Here is a 24,642-nt window from a genome sequence, read left to right on the forward strand (position 1 = left end):
GAGCGGTGGGGAGGCCGGTGTCCCTGCATGGAAATAGAAGGGGACATCATGGAGGGGCGCCGGCCATAGTGCCACAAAGGCATAGCTATATGCCGTGGTATTAGTAATATTTTCAGAGATAACTTTATAATATTACATTTGTTTAGACTGCAATAATATATTAAACAATATATTATAGAATCAACAAATGATATTGTTAATGTGTCCAGAGTAGTTACACACTGTGCAAAATGTGATAATCATATTGCTATACTATCTGAGATCACTCATGTGGCTCAATTAGCTTACATAGTCTACAGTTTTGATAAACCAGTCTTTGTACCTTCTTTTTATTATTTTTAAGAAAATCATGGCACTTGCACACAATATCTTCCTTTGGATAGCAAACCAGCAGCTATTATGCTCGGGCTCAAATTGCCACTGCAATAACAAACTGCTGACCTTTTAATATGTGCAGTTATATGTATTTCTCTCTGGAATAGGATATAAAAGGAAGGTAAAGTATCCATCTTATCTGAAATTCACCTCCTTTTGTGCAGCATGGGGTCACCATCTGCACCCTGGTAATGATCATGTTGTCATCTCAGAGCCATCTTCCTGTTGCATCGCTTCCAAAGCACAGCATGGAAGCTGTAGTCATAGGCCATGTATGAAATGTATGAAGGGACAGTAAAAAAGTAAAAGTAAAAAAGTATTTCCTGGATTATTTTCAGTAAAATACAAATAAAATGAAAATAGATGTGAGAGATGAGCTGAATGTTCAACTACAAAGGAACACAGTATATGTAAACTACTGAATTTTGTGAAGAACAACTAATTAATTATTGGAAATTCTGAGACAGTCAAATGGAGAACTATAAAAATTTTTATTTCCATACAATATTTGATATTCCTTCAATAAGTGCTAGTGTGAAGTTTTTCTGGGATAATGTAGGACTGACTCCGTTTATGATAGTTACATAATCAGTTATCACACTTGACAGAAGGAGATATTTTTTAAATAAAATTTAAAGGGGAACTGTACTTTCAAGTAACTTTGAAAATAAGCTGTACATTGTCTACATATGATGAATAACACAATTTCCTACATTTTCTCCAGTTTTGAATCTTCAGGCTTTATCTGTACTTTGCAATCCAGAAGGAGATGAGCTGCAATGATTTCTCTCACAAATATCACAACACAGAGAGATTATTATTAATAATAATAATAATAATCTTTATTTATATAGCGTCAACATATTCCGCAGCGCTTTACAGTTTAACAGTTTCAAAGCACAAGTCATAAGTAACAATGTTAGCAATACAATAATTAAAGCAAAATTAAACAACCCTGCTCGTGAAAGCTTACAATCTGCAATGAGGTGGGGGAGATACAAAGTACAGGTGTGTATTTACAATGATGGTCCAGGCATCTTAATGGAGTGGGGAATAGATGGGGATAGTGAATGGGCTACACATGCACACTTTCATATAAAATGACTTTGATTCGTGAATGTGATAGGATGCTCAGAACAAATGTGTTTTGAGGGAGTGACTAAAATTATGCAAATTGTGGATAGTACTAATTTCTTGGGGTAGAGCATTCCAGAGGATTGGCACAGCGTGGGAGAAGTTTTGAAGTCGGGACTGAGAGGTACGGATAAGTGTGGAGGTTAGTCAAAAGTCGTTTGATGGGTCGAGAGTGGGTTTCTTTAATAATGGAGTAATGATAGAGTGTTTGAAGGAGGATGGGAAAATGCCTGAGGAGAGGGAGAGATTAAAGATTGTAGTTAGGTGAGTTGTGATGACTGGAGAGAGATACTGGAGGAGATGTGAGGAATGGGGTCGGTAGTGCTTGTAGTCAGACGAGAAGAAAAGAGGAGTCTGGAGACTTCTTCTGTGATGGGATCAAATGTGGAGACTGAGCCAGGGGAATTGCAGGGAGGGATGAGAGTCAAAGCACTTAGTGGTTCAGAGCGGATTTCCTGACGGATGTTATCTATTTTCTCTATTAAGTGGGAGGCCAGGTCATCAGCACAAATGTCTGTGATAGGGGATTGTGCTTTTGGCCTGAGGAGGGAGTGAAAGGTTTCAAAGCGTTTCTTGGGGTTGTCGGATAGTGAGGAGATCAGAATGGTGAAGTAGGTCTGTTTGGCGAGATGAAGGTCAGAGTTATAGGATTTTAACATACATTTGAAGTGGATGAAGTCTTCTGGTGTGTGGGTTTTCCTCCAAAAGCGTTCAGCAGTCCTAGATCATCGCTGGAGAAGTCAAGTTTGCGATGTGAGTCAGGGCTGTTTTACTCTGTGTTTGGAGGTTCTGAGGGAGAAGAGTGCTACTTGGTCAAGGGTAGAGTTGAGCAAAACGGGTCGAAAAAATTCAAAAGCCGCCGACTTTTGGCAAAGTCGGGTTTCATGAAACGAAACTTGACCCTAGGATGAGGTCGGCCACGAGGTCGGCGACTTACGCGCCAAAGTCGCGTTTCAAAAGTTTGTTTTGCGCTCTTTTTCAGCCAATCAGGATCCACGGACACTGTGGGCAACGTGATGACCTAGGCACGGGTCACCACCATCTTTCAGAAGGGCATGCAAGTGATTGGCTTGCTTTGGTGGGCGTCACAGGGGGTATAAAAGGGCGTGCACGCCGACCGCCATCTTACTTCTGCCGATCTTAGTATAGGGAGAGGTTGCTGCTGATTCTGTAGGGAGAGCGTTAGGCAGGGAAGAAGACAAAAAAACTGCTTCTGCTGCTAGCGATTTGGCCTGCACAACACACAAGTCACTGTGTGTGCAGTGCAAGGGGAGGCTATATTGTGGTGTATCAGTGGTGTTGGTTGTTGGGCTGCCTTTTAAGGCTTCCTGACAGGCTGGCATTGCTGTTTACCCACTGCTCCGCAAACTGCTTTTTTAAAAGCAATCCAATCTCCCTTATCCTCTAGTCACTTTTGTCACAGCTGTGCCATCGAGCCTGTCACATAGCGCTCAGATATCAGTGGGCCTCACACAATCCACAAGTGTCCAGTGTCCAAAAGTGTGCGCAGAGATTCAAAATCTCCATTATCCTCTCGTCACTTTGGTCACAGGCAGCTGTGCCATCGAGCGTGTCACATAGCGCTCAGATATCAGTGGGCCTCACACAAACCACAAGTGTCCAGTGTCCAAAAGTGTGCGCAGAGATTCAAAATCTCCATTATCCTCTCGTCACTTTGGTCACAGGCAGCTGTGCCATCGAGCGTGTCACATAGCACTCAGATATCAGTGGGCCTCACACAATCCACAAGTGTCCAGTGTCCAAAAGTGTGCGCAGAGATTCAAAATCTCCATTATCCTCTCGTCACTTTGGTCACAGGCAGCTGTGCCATCGAGCCTGTCACATAGCGCTCAGATATCAGTGGGCCTCACACAATCCACAAGTGTCCAGTGTCCAAAAGTGTGCGCAGAGATACAAAATCTCCATTATCCTCTCGTCACTTTGGTCACAGGCAGCTGTGCCATCGAGCGTGTCACATAGCGCTCAGATATCAGTGGGCCTCACACAATCCACAAGTGTCCAGTGTCCAAAAGTGTGCGCAGAGATTCAAAATCTCCATTATCCTCTCGTCACTTTGGTCACAGGCAGCTGTGCCATCGAGCGTGTCACATAGCGCTCAGATATCAGTGGGCCTCACACAATCCACAAGTGTCCAGTGTCCAAAAGTGTGCGCAGAGATTCAAAATCTCCATTATCCTCTCGTCACTTTGGTCACAGGCAGCTGTGCCATCGAGCGTGTCACATAGCGCTCAGATATCAGTGGGCCTCACACAATCCACAAGTGTCCAGTGTCCAAAAGTGTGCGCAGAGATTCAAAATCTCCATTATCCTCTCGTCACTTTGGTCACAGGCAGCTGTGCCATCGAGCCTGTCACATAGCGCTCAGATATCAGTGGGCCTCACACAATCCACAAGTGTCCAGTGTCCAAAAGTGTGCGCAGAGATTCAAAATCTCCATTATCCTCTCGTCACTTTGGTCACAGGCAGCTGTGCCATCGAGCCTGTCACATAGCGCTCAGATATCAGTGGGCCTCACACAATCCACAAGTGTCCAGTGTCCAAAAGTGTGCGCAGAGATTCAAAATCTCCATTATCCTCTCGTCACTTTGGTCACAGGCAGCTGTGCCATCGAGCCTGTCACATAGCGCTCAGATATCAGTGGGCCTCACACAATCCAAAAGTGTCCAGTGTCCACAAGTGTGTGCAGAAATTCTAAATCTCCCCTGTCCTATAGACACCTTGTACCTTGTTTTACATTACTATATAGTTTGTTGGATTTTGTCTACATTTCTACCAAAAATGAGGAAGGCTGGTGGAAGAGGCCGTGGAATTGGGCGGGGGTTGGCAGCTGGTAATGATGGTGTTGGTGGTGGATCTGATGGTAGTGGCAAGAGCAAAATAGGACCGAATGCAGGAGGTGCTGGCCCTGCGTCATCGTCTGGCTATATAAGGCCTCGAACGCTTAGTTTTCTAGGAGTTGGCAAACCGCTTTTAAAGGCAGAGCATCAGGAAAAAGTTTTGTCTTACATTGCTGACTCAGCCTCCAGCTCTATCGCCTCCTCTTCTTCAGTTGTAAAAAGTAAAAGCACTGAGTCGTCATTGGAGGCTCATGTTCATGAACCACACCTTTCCTTGTGTCCTTCACCCCAACCAAGATTGAAGGATGACGCAGGCCATACTACTGATTACTCCATGGAGCTGTTTTCACATACCATGCCTGGATTATCAAGTGAAATGGTGAATTACCCAGGCCAAGATGAATCTGACATGGAGTGCACTGATGCACAGCCGCTGATGGATGATTCTGCTGGTACATTCACTCAGAGCACTACATTGTCCTCACAGTGTACAGAGCCAGATTTTGACCCTGATGAGACTCAGGTGCCCCTTCCCGCACACTATACCACCATACACGGTGACACAGAGAAAGGTGCACATGACATAGAAGAGGAGGTGATGGATGACCCAGTTGTTGACCCAGATTGGCATCCATTGGGGGAAGAGGGTGCTGCATCCAATAGCTCAGATGAGGAGCATCCACAGCAGACATCGACATCGCAACAGCTGTTATCTGGCAGGCCCGGAGCACTCCAAAGACAGGTTCCAAACATCAAAAGAGTTGCTGGACAGCTTGTCCAGACCGTCAAAAGATCACAGCGTGCTAGGCCGCAAAATGTCTGCCAAAGTAGGAAGAGTGCAGTGTGGCACTTTTTTGAACAAAATCCTCATGATCAGGCCAAGGTTATCTGTAAGAAGTGCGCAAAGACCTTTAGCCGAGGGAAAAATCTGAAAAATTTGAATACCAGTTGCATGCTTAGACATTTAACCAGCATGCACTTGCAAGCGTGGACACAACACCAAACCTCAAGTGCCACATGTGCAAGTGATCACAACAAAGGTAGTCAGCAACGCTACATTGTTTCCCCCACTGTAAGCCCACCGGTTAGCACAGCAGCAAATGTTGAGGTGTCATTGCAAGACCACAGCAGTCAGGGAATCCCACTGTTATATCAACGAAAGACTGATTCTAGGCCATCAGAAAGATCACCAACTCCATCACCATCATCAACCCTCTCTCAGTCCGCCCTGTCCACTGCTACTTCCACCATATGCAGCTCTCAAGTCCAGCTCACCCTCCCAGACACTATGAGTAGGTCAAGAAAGTACTCAGTCTCTCATCCGCATACACTGGGTTTGAACGCCCACATTGCCAAACTAATCTCGTTTGAGATGATGCCCTTTCGGTTGATGGAAAGCACAGCTTTCCGCGAACTCATGGCCTATGCAGTACCATGCTATGACCTACCCAGTCGCCACTTCTCTCGCATAGCCATCCCAGCCCTCCACCATCATGTGAAAGACCGCATTGTCCATGCACTCAAGCAGTCAGTGAGCGGAAAGGTGCACCTCACAACTGATGCATGGTCCAGTCGGCATAGCCAGGGCTGTTACGTGTCCATCACTGCGCACTGGGTTAATGTGGTGGATGCAGGGTCCACAGGGGACAGCGGTGGTGGGACAGTGCTGCCTAGCCAACGGTATAGGAAACAGTTGGCTGTAGGCGTTCGACCCTCCTCCTCCTCCTCCAGAAGCGAAAGCTCGTCCACAGAGCGCAGTCGTACAAGCACTCCATCTGCAGCTGCCACTGTTGCACACGATGTGTCCCCCTATCGAGCAGCTAGTGGAAAGCGTCAGCAGGCTGTGTTGCAGATGATGTGTTTGGGCGACAGACACACCGCCGAGGTGCTGGCCGAGTACTTGAAGCGACAAACTGAGTCATGGCTGGGCAGTGTACATCTTGAGGCAGGCAAGGTAGTTAGTGATAACGGCCGTAATTTTGTGGCAGCCATAGCCCTTTCAAAACTCAGCCACATACCTTGCTTGGCTCACACCTTGAACCTGGTGGTGCACTGCTTCCTCAAAAATTATCCGGAGTTAACAGCCCTGCTCCAGAAGGTGCGAAGACTGTGCGCGCACATCCGCCGGTCGCCTGTACACTCCGTTCGTATGCAGAAGCTGCAGCGATTGCTCCACCTTCCCAACCACCACCTCATTATCGACATTGCAACAAGGTGGAACTCCACCCTGCACATGGTGGAGCGGCTGTGCGAGCAGAGGCAGGCCATAATGCATTTGTGGGAGGATACACGGCCAGGCACTTTGAGAGCAGACATGGAGTTGACAGGTGTGCAGTGGTCGAAGCTGAAAGACCTTTGTAAAGTCCTTCAGTGTTTTGAGGAATGCACATGGCTGGTAAGCGCAGACGACGCCATCCTAAGCATGAGCATCCCACTTATGCGTCTGCTCATGCAAACTTTGACGCACCTTAAGGAGCAGGCGTCTGCAGCCAATGTTGATGAGGAGGAAGAGGAGGAGGGAATCCTTGATGACATTCAGCCATTGTCTGCTCAGGGACCTCTCCTGGACGAGGTGGAGGAAGAAGAGGAGGAGGAGGAGGATGATGGGGATGATTACTTAGGGGAGGAGGATGCATCTCGTGGGGCAAGTGAAAATGTTGGCGTGGCAAGGTCTGGTTCAGGGTTTGTGCGTGACTGGAGGGATGTGGATTTGCCAGAAAGTGCTCCTCCACCCAGCACTCGCAGTGCATCATTGACACCGGGAACATTGGCCCACATGTCAGATTATGCCTTGCGGATCCTAAAAAGGGACCCCCGCATTGCCAAAATGATGAACGATGACGACTACTGGTTGGCCAGCATCATGGATCCACGCTATAAAGGCAAATTACAAAACATCATGCCACAGGAGAACCTTGACCTAATATTGGCTAATAAACAAGCAACTCTGGTAAATCGGTTGCTTGAGGCATTCCCAGCACACAGCAGCGGTGATGGTTCTCACACGAGCCATACGGGCCGGGGGCAGCTTGGCAGAGGTGTTCGTGGTGCACACAGCAGAAGTGGCGTTGGAGACAGGGGTTTCATGACAATGTTGTGGACTGATTTTTCAAATACCGCTCACACAACTGGTAATACTGCATCGATGGAAAGTGACAGGAGACAGCAGTTGTCAACTATGGTTACAAACTACTTTTCCTCCCATATCGATGTTCTCCCACACAGGTCATTCCCCTTTGACTATTGGGCCGCTAAACTGGACACCTGGCCTGAATTGGCCCAATATGCCTTACAGGAGCTCGCTTGCCCAGCTGCAAGTGTGCTATCGTAAAGAGTCTTCAGTGCAGCTGGATCAATCCTGACAGAAAAAAGGACCCGTCTGTCAACCCAAAATGTGGATGATCTAACCTTCATTAAAATGAACCACGCATGGGTTTCCAAGGATTTTGTCCCACCTTCCCCTGATGACACATAGGGTGACAGAAAAATGGCTTGCTTTGGTCCACCTCTTCCTGGTACTTCACCTATTTCGCCTTTTGCATCAGCTGAATGTCCAACATCAACATATGCCACTTTCTAAAACTCCCTAACTGTGCTGCCTCCCCCCCCATGGCCGGGGTCACCACCTACCGCACGACACCGTGCGAGTGCCGTTGCCCTGGACAGGTGGGTAGGCCGACTCTTGGGCGCGGGCACTGGCACAGGGTCCCTCATAGTGTAATCAAGTGTCTCTGACGGTGGTGGTGCACACCCGCCGCCAGACACACCGCTGTACTATGAGGGGCCCAGTGCCAGTACCGACGCCCACGAGTGGGCCCCCCTTGCTTGGGCAGGGCCCCAGCATTTGCAATCTTTACCTCTCCCTGCTCCTCCGCTGTGTAATCTGGGCCGTCAAATCCATACTGTGCCTGACACCGTCTGAGCCTGCCTCCTGAGACATATATTTTGAATGTGTACGCTATCCATACATGTTATCCGGGGATACTGTACCCTTTCTAACCTTTGTGCAATCACGTGCAATCTATACTGGGCCTAACACCGTCTGAGCCTGCCTCCTGATGTATAGACATATCTTTTGAATGTGTACGCTGTCCATACATGTTATCCGGGGATACGGTACCCTTTCTAACCTTTGTGCAATCACGTGCAATCCATACTGTGCCTGACACCGTCTGAGCCTGCCTCCTGAGACATATATTTTGAATGTGTACGCTATCCATACATGTTATCCAGGGATACGGTACCCTTTCTAACCTTTGTGCAATCACGTGCAATCCATACTGGGCCTGACACCGTCTGAGCCTGCCTCCTGAGACATATATTTTTTTAATGTGTACGCTATCCATACATGTTATCCAGGGATACGGTACCCTTTCTAACCTTTGTGCAATCACGTGCAATCCATACTGGGCCTAACACCGTCTGAGCCTGCCTCCTGAGACATATATTTTGAATGTGTACGCTATCCATACATGTTATCCGGGGATACGGTACCCTTTCTAACCTTTGTGCAATCACGTGCAATCCATACTGGGCCTAACACCGTCTGAGCCTGCCTCCTGAGACATATATTTTGAATGTGTACGCTATCCATACATGTTATCCGGGGATACGGTACCCTTTCTAACCTTTGTGCAATCACGTGCAATCCATACTGTGCCTGACACCGTCTGAGCCTGCCTCCTGAGACATATATTTTGAATGTGTACGCTATCCATACATGTTATCTGGGGATACGGTACCCTTTCTCACCTTTGTGCAATCACGTGCAAGCCATACTGGGCCTAACACCGTCTGAGCCTGCCTCCTGAGACATATATTTTGAATGTGTACGCTATCCATACATGTTATCCAGGGATATGGTACCCTTTCTAACCTTTGTGCAATCACGTGCAAACCATACTGGGCGTGAGAACGGCTGGCGAGCTGTTAAGCAAGCTACAGCACCTGTCCAGACAAGTACAGGGATTCCCTAGCGAGAAGACTTATTTGATTGTTTTCAATGTTGGGACAGCAATTTTTGGGGAGCACTATACTCTGGAGAATGATAGATGGGGCCCACCATACACTGGAACATTCCAAAGGTGGACATCAGACACTGCAGCAGCATTTACAGGGCCCATTATACACTAGAGCATTAGAAATGGGGCCCATTATGTTTGGAGCATTATTTGGGCCCATAAGACAGTGGAGCTTCATCCATGGGGACCAACATATACTGTAGCATTATGTGGAGCTCATCATATACTGTTTCAAACATTATATGGGACCAATGATTCTGTATGGAGAAATAGATGGGCCTCGTCATGAGATGTAAAAAGTGAGGTATTTTTCATTGTACTATACCGCTATTTATCTGCCATATCGGAGCATGATGAGTTGTGGTATGTGTTAAAGGGGCGCTCTTTCGCCCAGGGCACATGAAAACCTGCAGCCAGCCCTCCCCCCCCACAACTTTAGCCAAATAACCCCCATTTTTCAGTGCGTAACTTGTAATATGAAGTTAATTAAGGTTGACAAGCTTAAGTAAGAAGAATTGATGCTTTTGGCATTCAAATGGGCACTGTAGGTGTGTTTCCTGCCCTCCTCTCACTGCCGACTTTTATTCCCCATTGACTTACATTGGGTTTCGTTTCGGGACGACCCCGACTTTTCCCTATAATCGGACGATCTTGCTCGACCCGACTTTTGGAAAAGTCGGGTTTCACGAAACGAAACGCGACCCTAAAAAACCAAAAGTCGCTCAACTCTAGTCAAGGGTGCTTCTGAGAGTGTCATTGTAGTGATGTACAGCCAGATCAGGACAGGAAAAAGAGGAGATTGGGGACAGTGATGACTGTAGGGAGTCTGCAAGTGTATGAGGGTTAATGACTTGTAAACTTAGAAATGTGTGGTAGGTAGGAGTGTGCTGGGGTGGGCGAGGATTTGTGAGCGTGAAGGAGAGAATGCTGTGATCAGAGAGGGGAAGCGATGAGTTATTTAGATAGGAGATTGAACAGAGCCGGACAAAGACCAGGTCAAGGGTGTTACCATTTTTGTGCGTCTCAGAGGTTGAGCTGTGAGAGGCTGAGAGAAGTGGTTAGTAGTGTTGAGCTTTCCGATACCGCAAGTATCGGGTATCGGCCGATATTTGCCGTATCGGAATTCCGATACCGAGTACCGATACTTTTTTCGTATCGGATACCAGCTCTGATTGGCTGCCGAAATGACGTCATCATGATGCGCTGTCTGTGCGCATCATGATGCGCCATCAGTTCGGGCCTTTGGGGGGGCTGTGCCGACTGTCCGGGGGTCTGTGCCAGCCTGCAGGTGGTCTGTGCAGGCTCCGGGGGTCTGTGCAATTTGGAATTTCCCACGCAGCAATGGCATAAAGTGAGACTAGGGACTTTTTTTTTTTTTTAAAGTGGTGGAGGAATACAGTGCGGAAGGATACCTACCTTCCGTCATTGTATTCCTGGAGCTGGTAGAGAACGGTAGCATCAGCTGATGCTGCTGTTCTCCACGCAAGATGGACGTGGGACCCTCGTGGACTTCTGCGGATCGGGGTAAGTATATTGGTGTTTTTTTATTTTGATATTTATTCCTCAAGGGGACAATGGCTTCGGGGATCAAAGTGACAAGTGACGGTGAGTATGTACTCTATGTTATATGTACTGTATGTCTATATGTATGTATTGTATGTAGTATATATGTATGTTGCATGCATGTAGTATATTTGCAGTATATATGTAGTATGCATGTTGCATGCATGTGGTATATATGTAGTATGTATGTAGCATGTATGTAGTATGTAGCATGTACAGTGGGGCAAAAAAGTATTTAGTCAGTCAGCAATAGTGCAAGTTCCACCACTTAAAAAGATGAGAGGCGTCTGTAATTTACATCATAGGTAGACCTCACCTATGGGAGACAAACTGAGAAAAAAAAATCCAGAAAATCACATTGTCTGTTTTTTTTTCCTTTAATTTGCATATTATGGTGGAAAATAAGTATTTGGTCAGAAACAAAATTTCATCTCAATACTTTGTGATATATCCTTTGTTGGCAATGACAGAGGTCAAACGTTTTCTGTAAGTCTTCACAAGGTTGCCACACACTGTTGTTGGTATGTTGGCCCATTCCTCCATGCAGATCTCCTCTAGAGCAGTGATGTTTTTGGCTTTTCGCTTGGCAACACAGACTTTCAACTCCCTCCAAAGGTTTTCTATAGGGTTGAGATCTGGAGACTGGCTAGGCCACTCCAGGACCTTGAAATGCTTCTTACGAAGCCACTCCTTCGTTGCCCTGGCGGTGTGCTTTGGATCATTGTCATGTTGAAAGACCCAGCCACGTTTCATCATCAATGCCCTTGCTAATGGAAGGAGGTTTGCACTCAAAATCTCACGATACATGGCCCCATTCATTCTTTCATGTACCCGGATCAGTCGTCCTGGCCCCTTTGCAGAGAAACAGCCCCAAAGCATGATGTTTCCACCACCATGCTTTACAGTAGGTATGGTGTTTGATGGATGCAACTCAGTATTCTTTTTCCTCCAAACACGACAAGTTGTGTTTCTACCAAACAGTTCCAGTTTGGTTTCATCAGACCATAGGACATTCTCCCAAAACTCCTCTGGATCATCCAAATGCTCTCTAGCAAACTTCAGATGGGCCCGGACATGTACAGGCTTAAGCAGTGGGACACATCTGGCACTGAAGGATCTGAGTCCATGGTGGCGTAGTGTGTTACTTATGGTAGGCCTTGTTACATTGGTCCCAGCTCTCTGCAGTTCATTCACTAGGTCCCCCCGCATGGTTCTGGGATTTTTGCTCACCGTTCTTGTGATCATTCTGACCCCACGGGGTGGGATTTTGCGTGGAGCACCAGATCGAGGGAGATTATCAGTGATCTTGAATGTCTTCCATTTTCTAATTATTGCTCCCACAGTTGATTTCTTCACTCCGAGCTGGTTGGCTATTGCAGATTCAGTCTTCCCAGCCTGGTGCAGGGCTACAATTTTGTTTCTGGTGTCCTTTGACAGCTCTTTGGTCTTCACCATAGTGGAGTTTGGAGTCAGACTGTTTGAGGGTGTGCACAGGTGTCTTTTTATACTGATAACAAGTTTAAACAGGTGCCATTACTATAGGCAATGAGTGGAGGAAAGAGGAGACTCTTAAAGAAGAAGTTACAGGTCTGTGAGAGCCAGAAATCTTGATTGCTTGTTTCTGACCAAATACTTATTTTCCACCATAATATGCAAATAAAAGGAAAAAAAAAAACAGACAATGTGATTTTCTGGATTTTTTTCTCTCAGTTTGTCTCCCATAGTTGAGGTCTACCTATGATGTAAATTACAGACGCCTCTCATCTTTTTAAGTGGTGGAACTTGCACTATTGCTGACTGACTAAATACTTTTTTGCCCCACTGTATGTAGTATGTATGTTGCATGTATGTAGCATGTAGTGTGTATGTATGTAGCATGTATGTAGTATGTATGTTGCATGTATGTAGCATGTAGTGTGTATGTTGCATGTATGTAGCATGTAGTATATATGTAGTATGTATGTTACATGTAGTATATATAGTATATATGTAGTATGCATGTTGCATGCATGTAGTATATATGTTGTATGTATGTTGCATGCATGTAGTATACAGTATATGTATTATGTATGTAGTATGTATGTAGCATGTATGTAGTATGTTGCATGTATGTAGCATGTAGTATATATGTAGTATGTATGTTACATGTAGTATATATAGTATATATGTAGTATGCATGTTGCATGCATGTAGTATATATGTTGTATGTATGTTGCATGCATGTAGTATATATGTATTATGTATGTAGTATGTATGTAGCATGTATGTAGTATGTATGTTACATGTATGTAGCATGTAGTATATATGTAGTAAGTATGTTACATGTAGTATATATGTAGTATGCATGTTGCATGCATGTAGTATATATGTTGTATGTATGTTGCATGCATGTAGTATATATGTATTATGTATGTAGTATGTATGTAGTATGTAGCATGTATGTAGCATGCATGTAGTATGCATGTTGCATGTAGTATATATGTAGTATGTATGTTGCATGTAGTATATATGTAGTATGCATGTTGTATGTATGTAGCATGTACATTTTTTTATTTTTTTTTTACATTCAACACATTAGCCAGATGATGGGACTACTACTGTCCCATCATTGGCTAATGTGTCAATCACTGTCATGGTAGCAGGCATCGCCCGATGGGACTTGTAGTCCCATCGGACGATGCCTGCACAGACCACCGGAGCCTGTACAGCTCCCCGGCAGGCCGGCACAGCTCCCCGGCAGGCCGGCACAGACCCCCGAAGCCTGCACAGACCACCGGCAGGCCGGCACAGCCCCCCGGCAGGCCGGCACAGACCACCGGAGCCTGCACAGACCACCGGCAGGCCGGCATAGCCCCCCTGCAGGCCGGCACAGACCATCGGAGCCTGCACAGACCACCGGCAGGCCGGCACAGCCCCCCCGGCAGGCCGGCACAGACCCCCGGAGCCTGCACAGACCACCGGCAGGCCGGCACAGCCCCCGGCAGGCCGGCACAGACCACCGGAGCCTGCACAGACCACCGGCAGGCCGGCATAGCCCCCGGCAGGCCGGCACAGACCACCGGAGCCTGCACAGACCACCGGCAGGCCGGCACAGCCCCCCCGGCAGGCCGGCACAGACCCCCGGAGCCTGCACAGACCACCGGCAGGCTGGCACAGCCCCCCGGCAGGCCGGCACAGACCCCCGGAGCCTGCACAGACCACCGGCAGGCCGGCACAGCCCCCCGGCAGGCCTGCACAGACCACCGGAGCCTGCACAGACCCCCCGGCAGGCCGGCACAGCCCCCCGAAAGGCCCGTACAGACCCCAGAGAGGCTGTACAAGGCAAAAATAGGGTTTTTCTTATTCCGATACCGGAAGTCCCATAGACTTGAATGGGACTTCCGGTATCGGAATCGGCGATACCCGATATTTTTTTTAGATCGGCCGATACCATCCGATACGATACTTTTTTTAGTATCGGACGGTATCGCTCAACACTAGTGGTTAGTGATATAAGCTGGGATGCTTTGAGGGAGAGGGGACGGAGGAGCCTGATGGTGTGGACATCAAAAGAAGGGAATGAGAGTGATGGAACTTAAGGGATGACCTGGAAAGTGCATTGTGGGGACAGGAGTATGCCAACTCCACCACCATGTCTGTTTGTGGGTCTCGGGGAAAGGGAGAATTGTAAGCCACTATGGGAAATGGCAGCAGGAGAGACAGTGTCAGAGTCCTGGATCCAGGTTTCAGTGAGGGTCAACGGATTCAGAGAGTTTAGAAATTAATTGTGCAGGAATGGAAGCTTGTTACATACAGGCCTTGGATTCCAGAGGACACAATTGAAAGAGGGAGATGAGGGATTGCAAGTAATATTAATAAGATTAATATGGTTTTGATATGAGGTGGAGTACGGGTTGGGGGAAGATGTCCCCAGAAATCAGTAGGAGTAGGAAAATAAAGAGCTAGTAGTAATTGGAATTGTAAGAAGTATTTTTTGCGATGTGTATGGGCACGATGGGCAGAGGTTTTTCAGGAAGGTAAGGAATGCATGGAAGCTGTACACGGGAGAGGAAAGTTAGAGGGGCTGATGTGTATAAGTCGTAATGGAATGGGGATGGGGTGGTGAATGTGGATGGCAAGGGAACACAGGAGGATAGAAGTAAAGCACATGGATAAAAGGGAGTGCAAAGTGTGGGTTACCTGACTCCTGACGTGATTAACTGCCATAGAATAACTGCTTTTGGTTGATGCTTAGCTAATGCAATGCTTTGCTGAATACGTGCGACCTCTCTCATGTATGTTCCCCTTAGAACTAATCTAAATTTATACACCACACTACAGGGCCATAAGAAAGGGATTGTGGGAGCTGGTTAGTTATAAATTAGCAACAGCTGCTCAACACATCCTGGTTTGGAATAGATGATCAAAGGCGCTAGAGAAGGGGATTCAAAAATTGAAGCTGCAGCAACATGGAGAACATTATACAGCAGAGTTGAGCTGTTTTGATCTGAATGAAGATTTGTTGTTAGGTAAAACATATGGTTTTTCTGTCTGCCTTTGGGAAGGTTCATATGACCGATTTCTTCACATCCAAGAAAAATTGTCCCGTTATTCTGATCAGACTTTAATCAGAGCAACATCAGTTTTTCTTGGATGTGGAAAGAAAAATTATTAAAAAAAATATCTCCACTTTCTCCATTGTGTCAGTCTGTGAAACTCATCAGATCACGTGAGTGCAGATTTTTTTTCATGGACCCATACACTGCTATTGTCGATATTGATTTGACACTAAGATCAAAATTGGACATGTCTCCGAATTTTTCTGCAGATCACTTGATTGAAGAAAAAAAATCACACTAGTAGAACCATAGTTATGAGTGCTATCTTTGAAAACCGTGGATAACACTCATACAAAAAAATCAACTGCATGCACAAGCCCTAATTCTGCTCCTTCTCTGCTGCTCACTCCTCCCATATCCATAGCATAGAATGGGCTGTGTCACATGACATCTGCAGTCCACCTCCTCTGAACAAAATAATCTTAAATGGAACTTCCCATGAACAAAGCTTCATAACAGATCTTGGAATAATAATAAGTTTCAAAATTGAATGTTTAAATGCAATTTTCTTGTGCTGAGGTAATATTATAAATTTGCCTCTGCTATGTACAGTGCAATACTAGAGTGCCCCCTAACATTAGGGACAGGGAAGGAGCCCCTGGTCTTTGGACGCCCGACACCCTGACCGAGTCATGACATTGGGATCACAGCTTATTCTTTTTGTGAGGTAAAACATTTCCCTGCCTGTTTTTAAACAATGATTAACTTCAATGAAAGAATTGGCTGTGATCTCATCTTGTAATGTCTGTATACCTTTTTTCTCCCCCTCCTGACCCTGGAGCTGTGGTATGATTGGGCAACATCCCTGTACATTAAGACACAGCCATTACACAGTACATAGCAGGGGCACATTTATGAGATTATCTCAGCACAGGAACATTTAATTTAAATACATCAATTGTATAAATTATTATTATTACAAAATCTATTGATTTAAATAGACCCCTTTAAGCTGTTTTTTGACAGGTGGTGACAGGTTCAGAAGGTAGTGGGGAGAGATACAATTGTCTGATAATTTAGAATCAAAGCTGATTTATCTGATAAGATGCATTACATTTTTATAATCTCCTGTACTATTGATTAAGTCGAGTTCCTAAGTAAGAAAATTTTAAAATCTATTTTTAGTAATCTCACATTCTAATGAGTAAGGAGTATTCAAGCAGGTGTAATTGGCATATCATTAGGTTATGCCATCCATTGCTGGCTGTTGAATGATGAATGAAAAGAATGGAAAAGGGTCAGACTTGAGTATAAAATAAACTCTGGCACACAAGTCACACTAGTGCAGAGTGAATATCAGCCTTTCCTCCCCTCCTAACACACACATTGTAAAAAAAAAAGGTAGCGCACTAAGGAAGGCAGATTTTGCTGCCTATTTGAAAAGTTCCTGACCAACAGGAAAAAAGTATATGTCACAACTGCTTGCTAGTACATTTTTGTCAGAATTATCTCAAGATTGCTGTCCATGCACTGGAAAAATTAGTTCCAGGAGCAGGGTTGCATTTCTTAGCACTGCTCCTGCCTCAACTATTGGTATCAGTCCAAATACTGGCAGTTTTACCCTCTAGATTCCAAAACTCTCTCTTTCACCCTGTGATACCATCGCAAGTGGTGAAGGGTTGCAATGACTATTGACGGCATAACAAAGGCCTCCATGTCTGTAATCTTACTCCTATTATAACCTGCATAGTTTAATCTTATGCCTGTCAGCATTTGATGAATGGGATAATTCAACATTATATGAGTAATCAAGCTAATTGAAGTGCAAGTCCCCTATAAGGCTGAAAATAAAAAATAATTGAAAAAAAGTAAACAGATGTATTGTCATGAAACTATAGCAAGGTTACTGCATGGACAATTGGCTACTTCCCTGCACTTCAAGCAATGAGAACCCTAGGCTATCCCTGTACCCCAGATTACCCCTAAAGATGGGTATGCTGAGGTCTCCCCCACCAAAGGGAAGTATGGAGCAGAAGGGTATAGGAAAACTCTAACCTGACAGGCAGGGGAAACAAACAGTGATAAAAGAAAACTACAATAATTTAAATGCACTCACCAAACAACTGCATGGAAATCACGACAACAGTGGGAGAGGTAAACCTAATGGGAGAGGAGTAAGATAAAAACACAATACCAAATCCATGCAGATATCTCCTGTAGTCTACAAAAACTGACTTCGCACTTCAGAACTCTCCTTGATGAACAAACCAGGAAGTTGTATTCACCAGTAGCGATGAATGAATTTGTTCGGAAAATGATCGCCAAATTCAACAAGAATATGGCACATTTGTGATCGTGATCGGAAACACAAGCAAAATTTTATAAAATCGGAAACATTCGGTGAAAAGTGAGGGAAAATATTTGCGTTGCCACTAAAGTATTTCCAACACTTTGGCTATGATAATAGTGGTGTATGATAAGCGTGAATACGTGTTTGATGAGGACAGGGGGTTTGCGAACCTCAGAGGAGCGGCTTGCTTGCAAACAGTAATTTTTTTTTCTTCTAACCTTATGTGTGCACAATGCGGCTAGCCAATCAGGGCACAGGAAACATCCACAATGTCCTGGCACAAAGACTTGTGTCATTGACTGCTAAAATCACATGTCCCTCTCCATATAAAGAGCAGACATCTTGTTTTAGAGCCATTTTGACACTGTAACAGCGCAGAGAGTCTGCTTCTGAGGCTGGCACTGTTAGCAGCTAGATTTTAGATAGTTAGCTAGGTGGTTGTTTATTAGTCAGATAGTTTAGCTAGCTAGTGTCCTGTGTGTCTTTGAAATCGGATTTCCATCAGATTTTTTTATGTGCCATTACTGAGGTTCAGAAAAGGGCACATTTCATACAAGTGTGTTGTGCACTGCTTCTACTGTGCTTCATAGACGAGGAGACTGTTTTAAATCTTAGTTTTTCACTTGCTAAATTTGATACAGCAAAGCATATGCCATCTTTGCGGTGACATTTTTCTATGATTTGAGCCGTTGTGCCTGAAAAAAATTTTTTTTTGGAAGTTCCTACCATTATTTGCTATGCCATAGCTCACATTGTTATTTGGTGGTCGTGAAATTCCACTGTCTGCATAGCTCATGCAGATAAAAAAAAGTTTCTGTTGCTAAACGTGATACACCTCATGTTGTAATCTCGTGGCAGTGGTATGAAGTTGGCTGGAGAGCTCATGCACATTAAAAAAAAATATTTTTTTTGTGTTGCTAAACGTGATACAGCCCGCAATATATAAAAAGCTAACAGCTTCATAATAATGTGGTTCAATACAGTTTTCAAGTTCCATTGTCTCATGAGTAACAGGTCCAGAAGATAAAGATGATCCATCCACAGTTTCCACTTCGATTGGCATGGATTTAGTCCTTCTTGCTATGTTATTATCAAGTGTAAATTGTAAGTCGATAAAATTTCCTCCTGCTCCAAAATATAACATGGCAGAGCATTGTATTTTTTTGGCTCCCAATTATGACCTGTATGGGAATGACAAAATTAGACGATGGTGATTGCGCTTTGCCTTTATCCTGAATTGCAAATGAGATGGTCTGCATTGCTGAATCTGGACGTTCAAAAAGGTCTAAATCAGTTTCAGTTTTGGCGTTTGTGAAAGTTATTGTCCTTTTATTAATACAATTGATGGCAAAATGTCCAGTGCGCCCACAATAGAGGCATACATTTTCTATATATCACCTCTCCTTCTCTACTGCAGAGAGAGGTTTATGGATTACATCAAACTGTATAGATTCAGGAATACTTTCCATTTCCTTTTGGTGTTTTAAGGCTGATTGAGTAATGGAGTAGTTAGGAGTGTTTCCAAATACTCGCAGTATTTTGTTTCTTCGTTCAGTTAGGTTATGCAATTTGGCTTCAGCTGTAACACAACAATTTGGGTCATCGAACACTTTATCCATAGCAATTATGAAGGAAACTATGTCATTGAGGAGGTGAGGCACTTGCAAGAGCCTCATCAGTCAGGAGCTTAATGATAAAAAGATCCTTTTTCCTATCACTGGTAAACAGAGAAGGTTGCATCTGGAAATAGATACGACATTGATTAAGGAATCCATGATAATGATAACGATTCCCACTGACTTTTGTGGGCAGCGGCATGCATGTGTCTGATTCTGTGCCTGAGTTGCTCAAATTCAGAAGTTGTATCTTCAACGCAATAATTTCCCTTTGCTGACCCAACACCTGTGCTTGCAACTTAGAAATTTTTTCTTGGAATATTGCACCAGAATTCTGAAGTTCAGCGACTTGTTGACCCAGTTGTGCAGCAACAGACTCCATTTTGTGCGCAAAACTATTCTGTTTAGAACTGAACTGTGTTGGAGTAGTAATTTTGCAACCAATAAGGGCAACACTGGTAAGTAGCAGCATCAGGATAAGCCAGGGGTCAGCAACAGAGCTGAACAGTGTAGTTGAAAGGATAAGCAGGAATCACAGTCAGGATATAACCATATAACCAAATTCAGTACATGGAACAGCAGAAAGTTCTTGAATATAAGCGGAAATCATAGTCAGGATATAGCCAGAGGTTGGTACTTTGGAGCAGCAGTAAGATCTTGAGGATAAGCAGCTGGGAGCTCAATCAGGAGATCACAGAGTGAGCCAATCAGGAACTTGGGGTGGACTAGAGACATCAGGAACTCATGTTGGAGACATCAAGAATAACACAGGTACTAGAATCTGAAGGAACTGACCAGCAAGCCGAATAGCTCAGAGAGAATAGCTGCCACCTTGTGCACAAGAGCCGCTGGGTTTGAATCCGGACATCGTCACTGCTTGTTACTCACTCGAGCATTAGTGTGTTTGAGATGCTCATTACTCAGCTAGTATTTTTCAATGCTCTCACACAATCTGGAATCACTGCCCTGCATATTTGGCGCTTCTTAGACAGACAGTAAACATGCAGAGCTTGCTAGTCATTGTAATACCATATCCATCTTGATTGTGGCATTACTGTGATTGGCTGGCTGCATAACCTTATTGGGTCTATAAAAGACCTGTGAGGCCCTGCTCGCCACAGTGTACCAACATACACAGGCAGAGAAGGAGAGGTGCAGTGTTGGGACAAAATTGTAGCTGCGTATAGGCAAGGATTAGACACGTTTAATCTTTATTTCAACTGCAACAGCTGCCCTTATTAGGGCTTATTATAATTAATAACCATACTGCTATTAGCAGCTCATAGGTTGAGAGTGTTCTGAATGGATAGATTAGGACAGGATAGGGCTAATTGTACATCCTTTCTGCTGCAACTTATACTAAAAGCCCTTCAAGTTCTCAGGGCAGCTGTCCTCACTTTGCATTTCACCTTTCCAGTTTGGGTCTGTGACTTCATAGTAGATCACCACATCTTCCTTTTCTGCACCCTGATCCTACTCCTGATTTGCTGACTTAACAACATCACTTGTTCACAATTGTGTCTCATCGCCATCCACTTCTTGCAACAGTAACTTAATTTTCCCATTGTCGCCTTCTTGTGAGCGTGAATCCTCAAATATTTGGGCATCGCTACATGCAATCTCCTCATGTCCCACTTGATATATGTGGAAGACAGGGTGGTGCTGGCAAAGTGACTAGAAGCATTATCTGCTATCCATCCAACAACCTTTTCACACTAATTTCCACAAAGTGTGGTGAAATAAAAATTTTTGGGAGTTCCTAAAGAACTATAGAAAACCACCACAAATTGAACTACCTAGATTATACAAAATTATGAAATTAAAATAATTAAATCTTTATCATGCAAATGATTAAAACATTAAAATAGAAAAATAGAGAAAGGGAAAAAACCCTGCAAAGACAAAAAGTGGTATACAACCCATTTACAAATAAATAAATTCTTTAAATATACATAGTTTTGATAGTAATTGTATAAAACTGTAGCAACCCTGCTGGCATCGCTGCATAGCCTCCCATCCCCCACACACCAACTTACTCACTTCTCCAGGTCATGTTGTGACTTCTGTCTGCTGCCGGCTCTGTGCTCTGTGCCTCTTGCTTGCTGCCTACTCTATGCATGCTTCCTGGCTGTGTGCATAGAAGGGCGGTGCCAGAACTCTCTAGTTCTTATGGAATCAGGGTGCACCTGTCTAATGTGTCCCTGGCCAATTACCAAGAGGTCTCTAGTATTTAGGGTAGCTGCCTGTGCAATGCCATTGCTCAGTTAGTGTCTTGCTACTGAGTTGCCAGGTCCTGCCTTGTGTTTTGCCTTCTCTGGAGGCTTGTTTCCTAGCCTTGCTTTGTACCTGTCTGTCTACCCTCCAGGAGGCAGAATATCCTGGTCTCTGTGTCATTGTTCCTAGCCTTGTCTTGTACCTGTTTGTCCGCCCTCCAGGAGGCAGAATATCCTGGTCCCTGTGATATTGCTCCTGACCTTGTCTCGTACCTGTCCTCTCTGCACCCCAGGAGGCCCTATATCTGAATCCCTGTGTCTTTGTTCCTGTACCTTGTCTTGTACCATTACCTTGTGTGAATTCAGTCCTACCTCTGTCTCTTGGTCTCCTTGTCTGTGGCTCCTTTCTCTGCTGTGTCTTTCCTTGTGTCCTCACCGTCTGCCTGTGTTCTGCACTCTTGCAGCTCTGCCTGTGCCCTACACTCTTGCTGTTCTGCCTGTGCTCCACACTCTGGCGGCTCTGCCTGCTTAGTACTCTTGTGGCTCTGTCTGTTCTCTGCACACCTGTGGTTCTGCTTTGTTCTGCTTCTGCTGCTGCAGAACCTCGTGCTGCTAACTGCAGCTCCTCACCACAGCCTTGCAGTTCTTCTCCAGTGTGAACATGTCCAAACCTGTTCCTTCATATCCATCTATATTTCCACTATATTTCCATCCTTCAACACTGCCTGAATTTTTCTGTGCATTTTCTCAAACAGATTCAAGCATGTCTATACCGAAATCTGATGTCAAACATCTTCTACTCATTTCCAAAGTTGTGTCTACTAGCCGAATATATTTGGTATATATAGTTTATTATTCAACTCTAGCTACAAGTGTTTGATTGGGTTGAGGTCTGGGAACTGTGGGAGCTAATTTAGCACCTCTCCTTCATTGTCATTGAACCATTATTTCGCCAATCTCGACATATGCTTTGGGTCATTGTAATTAGTAACTCGTCTTTTAGGATACTGACATAGAGCTCAGCATTGAGACCACCTTCGATCCTGGTTAAGCTTCCAATGCCTTTGACTGTGAAGCAATCCCATATAACAGGCTTCTTCCACCGAACTTGATAGTTCCTTCAATTTCTTGATCTGTTAGCCCTTTTTTCCTTGTTTCTTTCAGACCCATTTGTGCCCATCAAAGTCAGTCTATTGACTTCCATTTCATATCACCCATTTCCAATCTTATGCTATCCACTTTTCATACTTTTTACAAACTCAAGCTAATGCTTCTTATGACATTATGGAAGTCAAGGCTTCTGTAGCCTTTTTCAAGCCACCATTCCATACTTGCATAATTTGCATTGTATGGTGCTTGGATGGATGTCTGTGATCTCGCTATTAGGAAACATAGGAGCCACCTCCACTGCAGTGTTTGTCAAACCAGAATTGATAGACCTTGTGATCGGCTACCTTGTTGACTCAGATATTTTGCATGGAGATCCACCTCTTGGTTATTGAATGGATGGATGGAATTAATTTTGCATTCTTACAACTTTCATGGCATTCATATAATGCAGTTTTGCAATTTTCTAGACCGAGAGACCACTATCAATGAGATGGATGATGCTTTTTCTCGTTTCTTGGGAAATTTTCTTCATGGTTGCTCCTCAATTTGAACCACTGACCTTTCACTTGGGAATCAACATAATAGCACATTGAGCTATTAGGGAATATGAGATCAGGTTTTATTTTGTAGTATGCAGAAATATTTTTTTCCATTTTTCCATCACCAGTGGTAGTTGATGATATATTGAGCCTGAAAATCAAAAGTTCAAAATATTGTTACCTTTTTGCTCAACAGTGTATAATGGGCAGAGATTGCCCACCATACAGTATAATGGACCCCACATTGTCCTCCATACAGTATAATGGGTCCCATATAATCATCCATACAGTATATAAGACTCCATATATTCTATAATGCGACCCACATTGTCCTCAATGTAGTATAATATGCCCTATATAGTCTTGTATACAGTATGATGGGTCCAACTTTGCCTTCAGTGCAGTAAAATAGGCCCAAATAATCCTCCACACAGTATAATGGGCCACATATAATCATCCACACACTCTAATGGGCCCCACATATAGGTAGTTTCTGTTGCCATCATTATCTCTCTTCTCTTATCCCTGTTTGCTGTGACACAGTGGGGAAGGTGCACAATCAGTAGATCAGCAGACTGGAGTAATGCACAGTAACTTCAATGCAGGATCATGTGTGTGGATGGGAGGTAATAGCCATACCACAGCAAGAACAAACAGCGCTTTACACAAAAGTGAAGTGGAAGGAGGAAAAGGCAGCACTAAAGATATTTGCAGAAACAGAGCTGCAATGGTTGAACCTACCCAGCAGATGCAGAGCAGGATCGCTGGGTATTGCTGACTCACCAGCACAATAGTTACCTTTAAATACAGCAGCCCAGAGATATTGCTCTGCATCTGGAACAGCTCTGCTTACCCTTCAAACATCAGCAGCACAGAGCATCCAGTATCAGTCACAGTGAGTGCCAGGGAGAATGCTTGCATACTGCTCCTCACTTACCCTAGATGCAATACATCATGGGAACATTATGTAAGCAGAGCAGAGGAGCTTGGGACTTTCCTTGGAGGTGACTTCTGCAGAAATTAATGAGAGGCTTGTGCCAAAATAAGTTTTTTTCCCACTTAGCATATGCCTTGTTTATAATTATTTTTTCAAATCATTAATGTTATTACTAGAGTTGAGCGATACCGTCCGATACTTCAAAGTATCGTATCGGATGGTATCGGCCGATCTTTAAAAAAAGTATCGGTATCGCCGATTCCGATACCGGAAGTCCCATTCAAGTCTATGGGACTTCCGGTATCGGAATAAGAAAAACCCTTTCCTGCCCTTGTACAGCCTCTCTGGGGTCTGTACGGGCCTTTCGGGGGGCTGTGCCGGCCTGCCA

The sequence above is a fragment of the Dendrobates tinctorius genome, unplaced genomic scaffold (genome assembly GCF_039654945.1).
Source record: "Dendrobates tinctorius isolate UK_male_01 unplaced genomic scaffold, ASM3965494v1 ptg000064l, whole genome shotgun sequence".
Taxonomy (NCBI): domain Eukaryota; kingdom Metazoa; phylum Chordata; class Amphibia; order Anura; family Dendrobatidae; genus Dendrobates; species Dendrobates tinctorius.